Below are 14,147 nucleotides of genomic sequence, written 5' to 3'. Positions count from 1 at the left end.
TGCCTGAAGATAGAAAATCAATAGGTTAGATTATCCTTGGAAAGTTGAGCTCAGCAGCAATGTAGGTAGGAGTAAAGCCTAATTGTGCAAGGACAACTTGAAAGAACGAATGACTTCAAGATTAGTAGAGCGTACAACACTTTAATTGAGGACTTTGAAAAATAAGTATGTATCACTCAAAGCATGTGTGGGTAGTCCATTGTGGATGTTTAGCATTGGTGAGCCATACCTGTACTTGTTGATGATACCTACCTGAGCAGGAGACAGAGAAGAGACAAGTCTACTGCGTCTTCCAAGTCATCAGGAACATCGCACCTTTGACTTTGATCATATGAGATGTCACTCACTATTGATTTGTTACTGGACATTAGTATGATTACAACATTGAAATCTTTTTTTTTGTTCATCTTTATTAAATTGGGCATTTCTTATTTACATTACAATTGTTATTCCCTTTCCCAGTTTCCAGGCCAACATCCCCCTAACCCCTCCCTCTCCCCTTCTATATGGGTGTTCCCCTCCCAACCCTCCCCCCCATTGCCGCCCTCCCCCCATAGACTAGTTCACTGGGGGTACAGTCTTGGCAGGACCCAGGGCTTCCCCTCCCACTGGTGCTCTTACTAGGCTATTCATTGCTACCTATGGGGTGGGATCCCAGGGTCAGTCCACGAATAGTCTTTGGGTAGTGGCTTAGTCCCTGGAAGCTCTGGTTGGTTGGCATTGTTGTTCATATGGGGTCTCAAGTCCCTTCAAGCTCTTTCAGCCCTTTCTCTGATTCCTTCAATGGGGGTCCCGTTCTTAGTTCCGTGGTTTGTTGCTGGCATTCGCCTATGTATTTGCCATATCCTGACTGTGTCTCTCAGAAGAGATCTACATCCGGTTCCTCTCAGCCTGCACTTCTTTGCTTCATCCATCTTATCTAGTTTGGTGGCTGTATATGTATGGGGCACATGTGGGGCAGGCTCTGAATGGGCGTTCCTTCAGTCTCTGTTCTAAACTTTGCCTCCCTATTCCCTCCCAAGGGTATTCTTGTTCCCCTTTTAAAGTAGTGAAGCATTTGCATTTTGGTCATCCTTCTTGACTTTCATGTGTTCTATGCATCTAGGGTAATTTGAGCATTTGGGCTAATATTCACTTATCAATGAGTGCATACCATGTGTGTTTTTCTGTGATTGGATTACCTCACTCAGGATGATATTTTCCAGTTCCATCCATTTGCCTATGAATTTCATAAAGGCATTGTTTTTGATAGCTGAGTAATATTCCATTGTGTAGATGTACCACATTTTCTGTATCCATTCCTCTGTTGAAGGGCATCTGGGTTCTTTCCAGCTTCTGGTTATTATAAATAAGGCTGTTATGAACATAGTGGGGCACGTGTCTTTTTTATATGTTGGGGCATCTTTTGGGTATATGCCCAAGAGAGGTATAGCTGGATCCTCAGGCAGTTCAATGTCCAATTTTCTGAGGAACCTCCAGACTGATTTCCAGAACGGTTGCACCAGTCTGCAATCCCACCAACAATGGAGGAGTGTTCCTCTTTCTCCACATCCTCGCCAGCATCTGCTGTCGCTGGAGTTTTTGATTTTAGCCATTCTGACTGGTGTGAGGTGGAATCTCAGGGTTGTTTGATTTGCATTTCCATTATGACTAAAGATGTTGAACATTTCTTTAGGTGCTTCTCATTCATATGGCATTGCTCAGCTGTGAATTCGTTTTTTTTGTTTTTTTTTTGTTTTTTTTTTTAGCTCTGAACCCCATTTTTTTTGGTTCTTTTTTTCGGAGCTGGGGACCGAACCCAGGGCCTTGCGCTTCCTAGGCAAGTGCTCTACCACTGAGCTAAATCCCCAACCCCCTGAACCCCATTTTTAATAGGGTTATTTGTCTCCCTGCCATCTAACTTCATGAGTTCTTTGTATATTTTAGATATGAGCCCTCTATCAGTTGTAGGATTGGTAAAGATGTTTTCCCAATCTGTTCGTTGCCGTTTTGTCCTAACAGTGTTCTTTGCCTTACAGAAGCTTTGCAGTTTCATGAGATCCCATTTGTTGATTTTTGATCTTAGAGCATAAGCCATTGGTGTTTTGTTCAGGAAATTTTCTCCAGTGCCCATGTGTTCGAGACTCTTCCCCACTTTTTCTTCTATTAGTTTGAGTGTATCTGGTTTGATGAGGAGGTCCTTGATCCACTTGGACTTAAGCTTTGTACAGGGTGATAAGCATGGATCGATCTGCATTCTTCTACATGTTGCCCTCCAGTTGAACCAGCACCATTTGCTGAAAATGCTATCTTTTTTCCATTGGATGGTTTTGGCTCCTCTGTAAAAAATCAAGTGACCATAGGTGTGTGGGTTCATTTCTGGGTCTTCAATTCTATTCCACTGTTTAACGGCTGAGCCCTCACTCCATCCCTCCAAACACCATTTTTAATGAGAATAGTAAAAGTGGACATTTCTGCACCATTCTTGATTTTCATTTTCCCTCATTGAGCATAGTGTTCTTTTATTATTTAATCTCATAATTCTCTCTCTCTCTCTTTCTCTCTCTCAATTCTTTCCTTTACCAGTGTTCGGCTTGGATTATTATTGTTTATCTAATACCTTGCCATGTACAATAAGGTTATTTTTTTGAAATAATCTATTAATGTAAGCACCCATAATCACAAACTCTTTTGTTAAGTGTACATTCAGATCTTATTGTCTCATGCTTAATTTTCATTTAGAAGTTTTACACTAACCTCTATGATTTTTTTAGTGACCTATTAATGATTCAAAAAGGCATCTTTCAGTTGGAGGGATGGCTTAGTGTGTAAAGCCCTTGCTGTGGTAGTGTGAGAATTTGAGTTCAGATCCCCAGGGCTGATATAAAGCCAGACACATGGGCACACACATCTGAAGTCTCAAAGCTCCTATAGAAGACAGGAAGTGGAGGCAGAAGAATCATCAGAAAGGTCAACTAGGTTGGTGTATCAAGCAGCCATAGATACTGTCTCAAACAAGGCAGCGGTAAGGATTGACAAGTGGGGCTGTCTTATCTTCTGCCAACCTCATGTTCACCACAGCCTGTGATCACCTGCACTCACACATGAGGGGACACACACACACACACACACACACACACACACACACACACAGTGCATAGTGTACAAATTGTTCCATTTTCATGTGTTTGTCTTGTTTCTTCTGCTCTACCTTGCACTATGATTCCAAAGTGATGCATTGAGATATAATGAAATATTTAAGGCTTTATGATCATTCAGACTTGCTGGTATATGCTAGGACATGATCACTTTGGAGATTTTTTTTTCGATGAACCCTTGAGAAAATGTGCATTCTGCAGCAGGGATCTTTCTTTCTTCTCTCTATCTCTCCACCTTGTTATTTCTCTTTCCCTTTCTAACAGCTGCATTATCACTTTCTTATCTTTGGGTTAGAATTAGGGACTGTGATTACTTGAGATCTTATCTAATTTGCCTGTGAGGGATAAAAACTTTATCTTTTTTCGGTCTTCCATGCATTTTTAAACAAATATAAACTGCTATTTTCTGACTTGGGGGACTATGACAGAGGGAACCCTTTCTAGACATTATTAATCGTAAAAAGAAGAGAAGTTAAACCCATCTCTAAATAGTAATATCAACTCCTTGTTAAAGGAAACCAAACATTTCAATTAGTACAGTAGGTCCCTTTACTACTGGCTCTAAACACCATGTCTCAAAGGAATAGTCCAAAAGGGTTAGTCATCTAACTGGGTTCTTTCTTCTTCGTGGTGTTGAGACACAATAGCAAAACTGAGATTTAGTTGAGCCATGAAGGAAGGTTTATTTTTAGCTAGAGGAAGGAGCAGTCATTAGTGAAACAGTCTTTCATTCCGGTTAAGGGTGAGGGGGTCTTTAACACTCAGGTGAGGGAGGTGTTTAGAAAACAAGCAGAGATATTTTCCTTGAACTTTTTATGGAGAGAGTCAGGTAACACTTCCGTTCAGGGGTAACACTTCCTCTTCTTTAATGCTCATGTGAACTGGTCAGAATCTGTTTGAAAGGATGCTAGGCCAAGATGACCCAGTCAGAGAGGAATTTTACTAGGCTAGTGTATTAAAATGAGATGACAATGAGTCTGGGGGTGAATAACAGGTCAGCAGAGCATCCTTAGGCCTGAGCTCTCTTTGACCTGGTATCAGCCTTCCCAGGAATAGCCAGGTCCTGAACATCTGTGTGGCGGGCTACTCAGAATTGAAATTTCCTCTCCCAGAGTGACACTTCCTAGCCTAGGAATAAACGAAACTTAATAGAATCATGTAGGTTGTGAAAGTTACAAGAGTAGCAAGATCCTTCTCCAAGGTTCTGGAACCAATGATAATCCTAGGAAGAGAAGACCTTTGAGGCCAGAAGCTGAGTGTTCTGAAGGGAGTTCCAAGGTGTGGCTTTCATGAATGTGACCCATGCTGGCCTATGAGTTGTCCATGCTCTGTAAAGAACACCAATGAACCACTCAGTGCACTAAGGTGGACATGGGGAGGATTGTTCCTTTGTCTTGCTGTCAGTGTCCTGCGTGGCATGAATTTTATGCCTCACAAGGAAAAGCCATAAACACTGGAAAGGTAGATCTGATCTGAATCAAATAAAACAAGTGGAGACTGTCTTTATCTTGTATCAACATTTAATGCTCTTAGAGCCTGAGTCATTGGTATTCTGTTCAGGAAGTTGTTTCTTGTACCAAGGCATTCAAGGGTATTCCCCACTTTCTGTTCTATAAGATTTATTGGATCCAGCTTTATGTTGAGGTCTTTGATCCACTTGGACTTGAATTTTGTACAGGGTGATAAAGATGGATCTATATTTATTCTTCTACATGCAGACATCCGGTTAAACCAGCGCCACTTGTTGAAGACGCTTTCTTTTTACCATTGTGTGGTTTTCTCCTTCTTTGTCAAAAATCAAGTGTCCATGAGTGTGTGGGTTTTATATCAGGGTCTTCAACTCAATCCTTTCTATCAAGCTGTCTGTTCCTATACATATACAGTGCAGTTTTGGTTGCTATTGTTCTCTGGTACAGCATGAGATCAGGGATGGTCATACCTCCAGAAGTTCTTTTACTGTTCACAGTTGTTTTAGCTACCCTGGTTTTTGTTTGTTTGTTTATTTTATTGTTTTATGTTTGCTTTTCCATTTCCATATGAAGTTGCAAATTGCTTTCCAAGGTCTGTAAAGAATTGTGTAGGAATTTTGGTGGGAATTGCATTGACTGTGTAGATTTCTTTTGGAAAGATGGCCATTTTCTCTATGCAGACTCTAAAATCAACAATTAATAAATGGGACATCATGAAACTGAAAAGGAAGGCAAAGGACACTGTCAATAGAACAAAACAGCAGCCTACAGATTGGGAAAAGATCTCCACTAACCCTATATCTGACAGAGTGCTAATATCCAAAAATTTATAAAGAATTGAGGAAAGTAGACATCAACAAATCAGATAACTCAATTTAAAAATGGAGTATAGAACTAAACAGAAAATTCTCAACAAAGGAATCTTGAATGACTGAGAAGCACTAAAAGAAATGTTCAATGTCCTTACTCATAAGGGAAATGCAAATCAAAATGACCCTGAGATTCCACCCTATAGCTGTCAGAATGGCTAAGATCAAAAACTAGACTCCCTATGTATTTACAGAAAATGTGCCACTGGTCTTCATGTGGGTCCCCTAACCAGTGGAGCAGGGTATGTGGGGGCTATCTCAGTCTCTGTTCTTGGCCCTTTCCCCCTATCTGGACTGACTAGTTGGGTCTCAGAGGGAGAGGATATGTCTAGTCCTATAGAGACTATATGTCCCAGTGTGGAGTGGTACCCAAGGGGGGTGCTCTGTTTCTCTGAGGAGATGAGGAGGATGCAATGGAAGGAAGGATTTGTAAGGGTGGGGCTGGGAAGAGAGGAGGGACAGGGGTTATGATCAGGATGTAAAATGAAATGAATGAATAAATAAGTAAGAAAAATTCTCATAAGAAATATCTCCAATAAGGAAATAAAGCCACACCTCCCCTTAAAAGTACAACTCAATAGTAACCCTAATAGGAGAAGGGCTGGTTAGTGCAAAGGTAACTTCAAGAGAAGGAATGGTGTCCAGACTCATAGAGTGGACTCCAGTCTGTCTGAAGCTTTTGTTAAAATGAATGAAGTTTTTGGGCAGAAGAGAGGTGGGAGGAGGGACTTGTAGGAGTGGAGCGAGGTGAAACTGCAGTTGAAATGAATATATGAGAATATATGAGAGGGTAAATAAAAAAATTAATGTGTATTTCTCAGAAGACTACAACAAAAACCCAGATCTCAAAAGAGCTGGGTGTGGAAAGACAGAAGTTTAGGGTTGTATGATCCACTCCTGGAACCATTGGTAGTGAGGAGCTGAACACTGTGCAGGAGAGGGGCATCTTTCCTTGGTCTTCTATCTTATTATAATAGGGCATACTTCGATTTCACTGCATGGGATTTCAGTCAACACTAGAACACCATTTAACCCTTGAGTGATTGAAGTAGTATGTCTGCTTATTGTCAGAAAAGCAAGGGACAGAGGTGTTGGTGAGGTGTGGAGATGCTGGGAGTGGAATGTGAAATGGTCTGGAAGGGAAAAGAAACGTTCCTCAGGGAAAAAACGAAAGACAACAATGCTGAATGATCCTCTGGCATACTTCAGGACATGGGCCAGCAGTGATTGAAGTCAGGATCTTGAAAAGATCTAGCCCTGTCATGTTCATGAAAGACAGGCCAGATGTGGGAATAAGCAAAGTGTCCATGAACAGATAAGTTGATGGAGGAAACGAGACACAAGGTGCATTGCTGAGTCCACTCCAATGATCTTTAGAAAAGTCAGAGTCAGAATCAGAGAAGAAAGGGCGGTTTCCAGAGGCTGGAGTAGGAGGAACCAAGGAAAGCTGGTATTAACTGTATTAACTTTCAGTTAAGCCAGGACACAAACATCTAGAGATCTGTTGGGCAGGCAGTATCATGCCTAGAGTGTGATATAGCATATTTTATGCTTAAACATCTACCAATGTGCACATATCATGTCAAGGGACTTAATAGGGCATAGTGATGGGAGATAATTTGGAATGAATAATTTAAGGATTCATTACAATTAATTAAGAGTTCCAGGGAAAGAAATACAAAGTAAACAAGAAGGAGAACATAGTGTACAAGAGCTGTGCATACAGTGCAGAAGATGTGATTATGGCGATGCTTGGTTGTAGAGGCTTTCGGTGGCTGTGTCCGGAGGAAGAGAGGTGAGTATGGAAGAAGAGCAAGAGATACTCAGTGGGGGTTGGGGATTTGGCTCAGTGGTAGAGCGCTTGCCTAGGAAGCGCAAGGCCCTGGGTTCGGTCCCCAGCTCCGGGGGGAAAAAAAAAGAGCTACTCAGTGCTACTGGCTTTGAAGCTGGGGGCACAGGTCATGATCCTGGTCGGGGAGGGATGTCTAGATGCTGGGACAGGTGAGAATGTAGAAGTCATCATTCTCTGGATTTCAGGATGGAATGTCTCTTCCAGTGCAGTCATATTAGCCCATTGGATTTCCATCCTCCATGACTGCGAGACGATGCTTTGTTTCTGGTTTGAAAAAGAGGATTGCATCAACCCATGGAAATTTTAATGACAGTGTTTTCCAAAGTTACTTATAAGGAGCTGTTAAGATCTTGACTCAGAATGTAAGGGCAGGCCAGTACCGTGTCATCTATGAAGCTGTCACTGGGGCCACCATCCCCAGCAAGAGGAGGGTAAGAGGGTGAGGGAATCATTCTTTTTTAAAAAGGAGGTAAATTTAAAGATTTCTGCTGGGATTATGGTGGCTTTCAAAATCCACCAAAAGTGGATTTGGTCTGATATGACAAGGCTGGCAATGACATAAACACAATGTGTTGGTGTTTACATGGGAAGATGGTTAGCAGCCACAGGGCTGGCAGCACAGGGGCGCACAGCAGCGGGGCTGGCAGCAGGGTGCGCTGCAGCAGACAACCGCACAAGTTGTCTTAGGAGACAGGTGGCCTCACAGCACATTGGTTGGAGGCAGCTGGGCTGGCAGCAGGTGGTCCTGCAGCAGATGGTCACACAGGTTGGTTCCCAGCAGGTGTTCCTACAGGAGTTGGATGGAGGGCAGCAAGGAGAGCAGCAGGAGTGGGTCATGATGTTGATGTGGGCTTTGTTTATAAATTTCTAGGATGGGATGACTTCCTCTCACTGCCTTTTTACACCTGGGGCTTTCAAGATGTGCACCAACCAGTGAGTGATTTCCTTGTTGCTGTTTTTATTTTTCCTATATTCAGATCAGTGACCTACACAGTGGAAATGGTTTACAAAATGTTAATGGGGTTTTCAAAGGTAACTATTTATATCTGTGAGTTGAGATGAACTCACAACTGTTTCAGACCAAAGGAGAGAGTCACATCATCATTTGGTTACGTGGTGGTTGCCGCCCGGAAGGGTCAGGGTTGTTCTTTCTACAGGTTTGTTTCTTTGTGCTTAGAGTAGGAAGCATTTCTGGGGAGGGGCCTGATTGTGTGATCTTCCCAGCAAGCTATGCAATGTCTTGTGTGATCTTCCCAGCTATGCAATGTCTTGTTCTCTTCCATGTCTCTTCGTGCCTGCAACTACCATCCCAGGAGTAGTGTATGCACATGGGAATGTATCAGCCTCCCCACCACCCCCACCGTGTGTCCCCGGCACTGGTAAGATGGTAGGTAAAATGCATTCCTATGCAGAACAGTACCAATCAGTGATCTTGGGTGACTGACTTGTCTTTTCCTTTGTTCTTCCGTGTGAACAAGCGAATACTTTAGAGGGGGATGATGTGTGGATTATATGTAAGTTACAGTATATTCAAAACTTTTCTGAATTATAGCATTTGTCTTAGTTAGGGTTTCCATTGCTGTGATGAAACACCACAACCAAAAGCAAGTCGTGAAGGGAAAGGGTTTGTTTCATTCATAGTTCCATATAACATTCATTGTCAAAGACAGTGAGGGCAGGAACTCAAATAGGACAGGAACCCAAACAGGACAGGAATCAGGAACTGATGCAGAGGCCATGGAGGGATGTTGCTTACTGGATTGCTCCTCATGGCTTGCTCAGTCTGCTTTCTTATAGAACTCAGCACCACCAGCCCAGGGTTGATCCCATCCCCAATGGGCTGGGGCCTTCTATCAATCACTAAGAAAATACCCTCTGGGCTTCTGAATAGCCAATTTTATGAAGACATTTTAATAATCGAGGTTCCCTCCTCTCAGATGACTTTACCTTGTGTCAAGTTGACATAAAACTATCTCCAGCACACCATTCATTAGAAAAGTGTTGAAATCATTAGTTTACAAGCTCATCACAAGAGGAACATGCCTGAGTCACTCTGAGCACAATGAGAAATTGAACTTAGCACCATCTTTTCAGAGTAGAATCTCCTCACATCTGCTTATTAATAAAGTGAGATTATACGTTACTGCCAGCTGTGTCTATGCGTATAAACTTCATATGAGCAAAGTAGTACAGAATTTTATATATATATATATATATACATATATATATATATATATATATACACACACACACTATTACCGTCAGTTCATCCAGGTAATTCATTCATTATCATTGGTTTATAATCTCCCAGTGAATGGATAGGACATAATTTCTGTCCTCTGCTGTTCATGGTCACACGGTATAGTTAGAAATTCAAGGTTATTAAAATATTAAAATAATTCTGTTCTAGAAGTTGTGAAGAGATATTTTCATTAATATATGGATTTCTTTTTAAAAGTAAAATGCCTAGGAATAGAATTGTTCATAAATTTGCTTAGTTGGTGACTGGAGAGGTGAATTGGCCCTTAAGAGCACTTGCAACCCTTGCAGAAGACCTGAGTTCAGGTAACAGTACCTAGTTCAGATGGCTCCTAATTGCCTGTAACTCCAGGGGATCCAACAACCTTTTCTGACTCTTTTTTTTTTTTACAATTTTTATTAGTTTTTATTTTTAAGCATTTTAAAAATTATTCTCTCATACTTTACATCCTGACCACAGTTTCCCTACCTCAACTTCTCCCAATTCCTCCCCAACCTATCTCTCCTCTGATGCACTTCCCCTCCATTTTTCCTCAGAACAAAGCAGGCCTCCCAGTGATATTGACTGAACATCACATAAGATACATGAAAACTAGGCACAGACCCTCATATCAAGGCTGAATGAGGCAACCCAGTAGGAGGGAAAGGGTCCCAAGAGCAGGCAAAAGAGTCCGAGACACCCCTTCTCCCACTGTTAGGACACCACAAGAACACCAAGCTACACAACCATAATGAATATGAAAAGGACCTGGTGCAGACCCATGCAGGGCCTGTGACTGTCCCTTCAATCTCTGTGAGCCCTGCTTAGTTGATTCTGTGGGCTGTGTTCTCATGGTGTCCTCCACTCCTGTGGCTCCTATAATCCCTTCTCACTTCTGCAGGGTTCCCTGAGCTCTGCCGAGTGCTTGGCCCTGGTTTATCTGCTCCCATCATTTATTGGATGATGCCTTTCTGATGATAATTGGGTCAGGCACTGATCTATAACCATATCAGAATATCATTAGAACTCATTTAATCGATTTTCTTTCAGTCCTGCTTGGTTCTAGCCTAGGCTCTCTGGGTTGTCCTGCTTCTGGTTCCTGGCCATCCAGGCAGTACATGAACCTCAACTTGGACCAGTCATTGGTTGGTCACTTCCACAAGTTTTGCGCCACCATCACCTCAGCACATCTTGCAGGCAGGACAGATTGTAGGTCAAGGCCTCTGTGGCTGGATTGGTGTCCCTCTTCCAATGCTGGGAGCCTTGCTTGGTTATAGAAGGTGGCCTGTTCAGCCTCCATAACCCCAGTTACTAGGACTCTTTGCTAAGGTCACTCTTGTAGACTCCAGGAAGTTATCACAGGTTTTCACATCATCCCTCAAATGCCCCTTCCCCCAACTCCTGTTGTCTCTCCTAGTAGTCTCTCCTTCCAACCTTCCCATCCACCCTCACATCCCCAGTCTACTAGCAAAATCCATTCTATTTCCCCTTCCTGGAAAGATCCATGTATTCCTCCTGAGCTGTCCTTCTTACTTAGCCTCTCTGGGTCTTTGGATTGTAACACGATTATCCTTTAACTGCCAGCGTTCACTTATGAGTGAGCACACACTTTGTCTTTAGCATGTGTGGGGCTCACACACACATGCATACACACACATATGCATAGACACATTAAAAATAAAAATAAAAATTTAAGAAATTCCTTATTCAAATTTCTATAATACTACATTGAGAAGCCTTGCATAATGTCTATTAGATTTATTTGTAGGTATCCTATCTTTTGTGCCAATATGCATACTGTAATGTTAATTCTTAGCTACCTGAAATGTGGAAAACAACTCATGTATGTATATTGTTTTGCATCCAAATTCCTTCATTATTTTAACGATTTACCAAGAAGAGTTTTGAGAGAATTTTAAGTAACCTGTCTTAAACTGTCAATATAGTGGACATATTTGTAATTTCTTGATACAGCAGGGACAACTTAATATTCCACAATTACAATACTTTGTGTCATATATTTCTCTCATCAGAGTAGCTAGGATTTTTCTCTTCCTTATTGTCTTAGCTGTTATAACTTTAAAATGTTGAAATTTACAGTATTCTTTTCTTTATGTTATGGGGTGATCTTATTATTATTGTTGTTATAATTGATACTATTTTTAAAAACAAATATCAATGTCCAAATCTTCACTTCATCTGTACCTCTGAGGACAATTTAATGTGATTCTGATCCCATGTCTGTGGCATTGAGTTCGACTGACTTTTATGCTGTTTCTCTTTATGGAACAATTCTAATTCCAGAATTTAACTTTCAGTTTTATATTTCCCTCACATTCTCCAATAAAATTGGTTCCCAATCTGTCAAGATTCAATCAGTCTTCCATGATTCAGTTTGGATTTGATGTGGCTCTTTGTGTAGGTTTTTCTAAAGCACGTTCCTGCCCAAACCACAGGCTAACAGTATTATGGGTGAGTGTGGAATGGTGGACAGTAATTATTAGGTTACACACTGCAGAGTCATGTAACAACATCCTGCTGTGGCTGGGGTAGGGTTCATCTCTCCAAGGTTTATGGACTAGCGTCTTGGTCTCTGGTGGGTAGTGCCAAAGCAGTAGGGCCTTTATGAAGTAGGGTCTTGTGGAAGATAATTAGATTGTGGGAATGGCCCTCATGAATTGATTGGTATTGGCTCCAGGAAATGGGTGGGGTTTATAGGGCTGAACCAGCTCCTGAGAGAACAGGTTGTCATGCAGCAAGTTTGCTTTTCGTCGAGTCAGTCTCTTGATTCGTCTCGCACTAGGTAAGCAACACATACTGTCTCCCTCTACTTCTCTGCCACGTTATGATTGCCGAGGAGCCCTCCTGGGATGCAGATTCTGATACTGTTTGGAGTTTTCTGACACCTGAGTCATCGGCCATATGAACCTCTTTCCTCTATAAACTGTCTGGTCATAGATGTGTTGTTATAGCAACACAAAACGGACAAGGACACATTTTAAAGAAATAGCACTGAGGGTAGCAAAACTCATTCTGGCTCAGTTGGCAATTTATACTATATGTATCTTAGATGAGGGAGGAATAGTGAACTATGGTAGTTTTGATGAAGGGGAGGCAGAGATAAACGCACCGACATTGCCTATCCAAACGGAGTACAGGGGGGGGGGGTCGTTCTCTGAGTCTTCCAGGTCTTCAGGCAAGCAATGGGTTTCAGTATGAATTCAGGAGATTCCAGGAGACAATGCTGCCACTCGCACTCGCCTTTCATTTAAAAAGTGACCTTATTGACCTCTGTAGAGATGACCCACTGATCCCCGGTCCTGCCCCCGTTGCTACCCCTGCTCCCGCCCCTCAGTTTCTTGGTTTTGTCCTTATTGGAGATTCTGGTGTTGGAAAGAGTAACCTCCTGTCTCGATTTACCCGGAACGAGTTTAATCTGGAAAGCAAGAGTACCATTGAAGCAGAGTTTGCAACAAGAAGCATCCAGGTTGATGGGAAACCAATAAGAGCACAGCTATGGAACACAGCAGGGCGGGAGTGGTACAGGGCTATACTGTCTGCATACTGTCTTGGAGCAGTAGGTGCCTGACTGGTTTGTGACATTGCTAAGCATCTCACATATGAAAACGTAGAGCGGTGGCTGGAAGAACTGAGAGATCATGCTGATAGTAACATTGTTATCATGCTTGTGGGCAATAAGAGTGATTTACGTCATCTCAGGGCTTTTGCAGAGAAGAATGGTTTGCGTTCGTTGAGACATCTGCTCTAGATTGGACAAATGTTGAAGCTGCTTTTCAGACAATTCCAACAGAGATATACCGCATTGTTTCTCAGAAGCAAATGTCAGACAGACGTGAAAATGACATGTCTCCAAGCAACAATGTCCTTCCTATTCATATTCCACCCACGACTGAAAAGAAACCAAAGTTTCAGTGCTGTCAGAACATCTAAGGCGCCTCTCTTACCCTAGAAGGCTGCGTATAGTCCATTTTCCAGGTCTGAGATTGAAACATATTTGTAATTCTTGTGGTCAAAAAAAATAAGTGGCCTTATTTATTTGACTTCCTCTTAGAATTCATGGCTTATTAAGACAGCAGAAGAATTTCAGTTTTAGACTTAAAATCATGATAAATATGCATACTTATCTGACTCATGGAGATAATAAATTTTACATGCCCCAAAGGCGTCCTTATCTTCTTCCATTTAAGCAAGGTTTCTGAAGTTGCAAGAACTGTTTTCAAACCCTGGTGGATTTGTAGAAATAATAAGATTCAACTCTGAGGCTTCTGGAAAGTACTTTCCCTTTTATTTTTGGGTAAATAGTTAACAGTTTAATGCCAGCCTGAATGTACCCTCAAACATGATGCAGTCCTTTTCGTGCTGTGGTTTTCTCGAGGGAATGTGAATAAATCCGTTACTGTACTGTGTTGATTGGTCGGAGATGCTTGGGGATCTCATAGAGATTCAGTTCAAGCGCTCTGATAGAGTTTATCCACAGAAACTAAAACCCACCTTAAACTCTCTTGAAATCGGCTAGGAATTTTCTCAGCTGATGATGATATTTTTCTAGTTGTATCACTT

At 41.9% G+C, this 14,147-nt stretch overlaps 1 pseudogene; it reads left to right on the top strand.

Annotated features, from left to right (window-relative positions):
• The first annotated feature begins 12,807 nt into the window (after positions 1-12,807).
• Rab11a-ps1 (RAB11a, member RAS oncogene family, pseudogene 1) lies at positions 12,808-13,517 on the top strand (annotated as a pseudogene).
• The last annotated feature ends 630 nt before the right edge of the window (positions 13,518-14,147 follow it).

Source organism: Rattus norvegicus, chromosome 10 (genome assembly GCF_021556685.1).
Source record: "Rattus norvegicus strain SHRSP/BbbUtx chromosome 10, alternate assembly SHRSP_T2T, whole genome shotgun sequence".
Taxonomy (NCBI): Eukaryota; Metazoa; Chordata; class Mammalia; order Rodentia; family Muridae; genus Rattus; species Rattus norvegicus.
The sequence above is the reverse complement of the archived record's forward strand: the minus strand, read 5'-3'. Positions and strand labels throughout refer to the sequence as shown.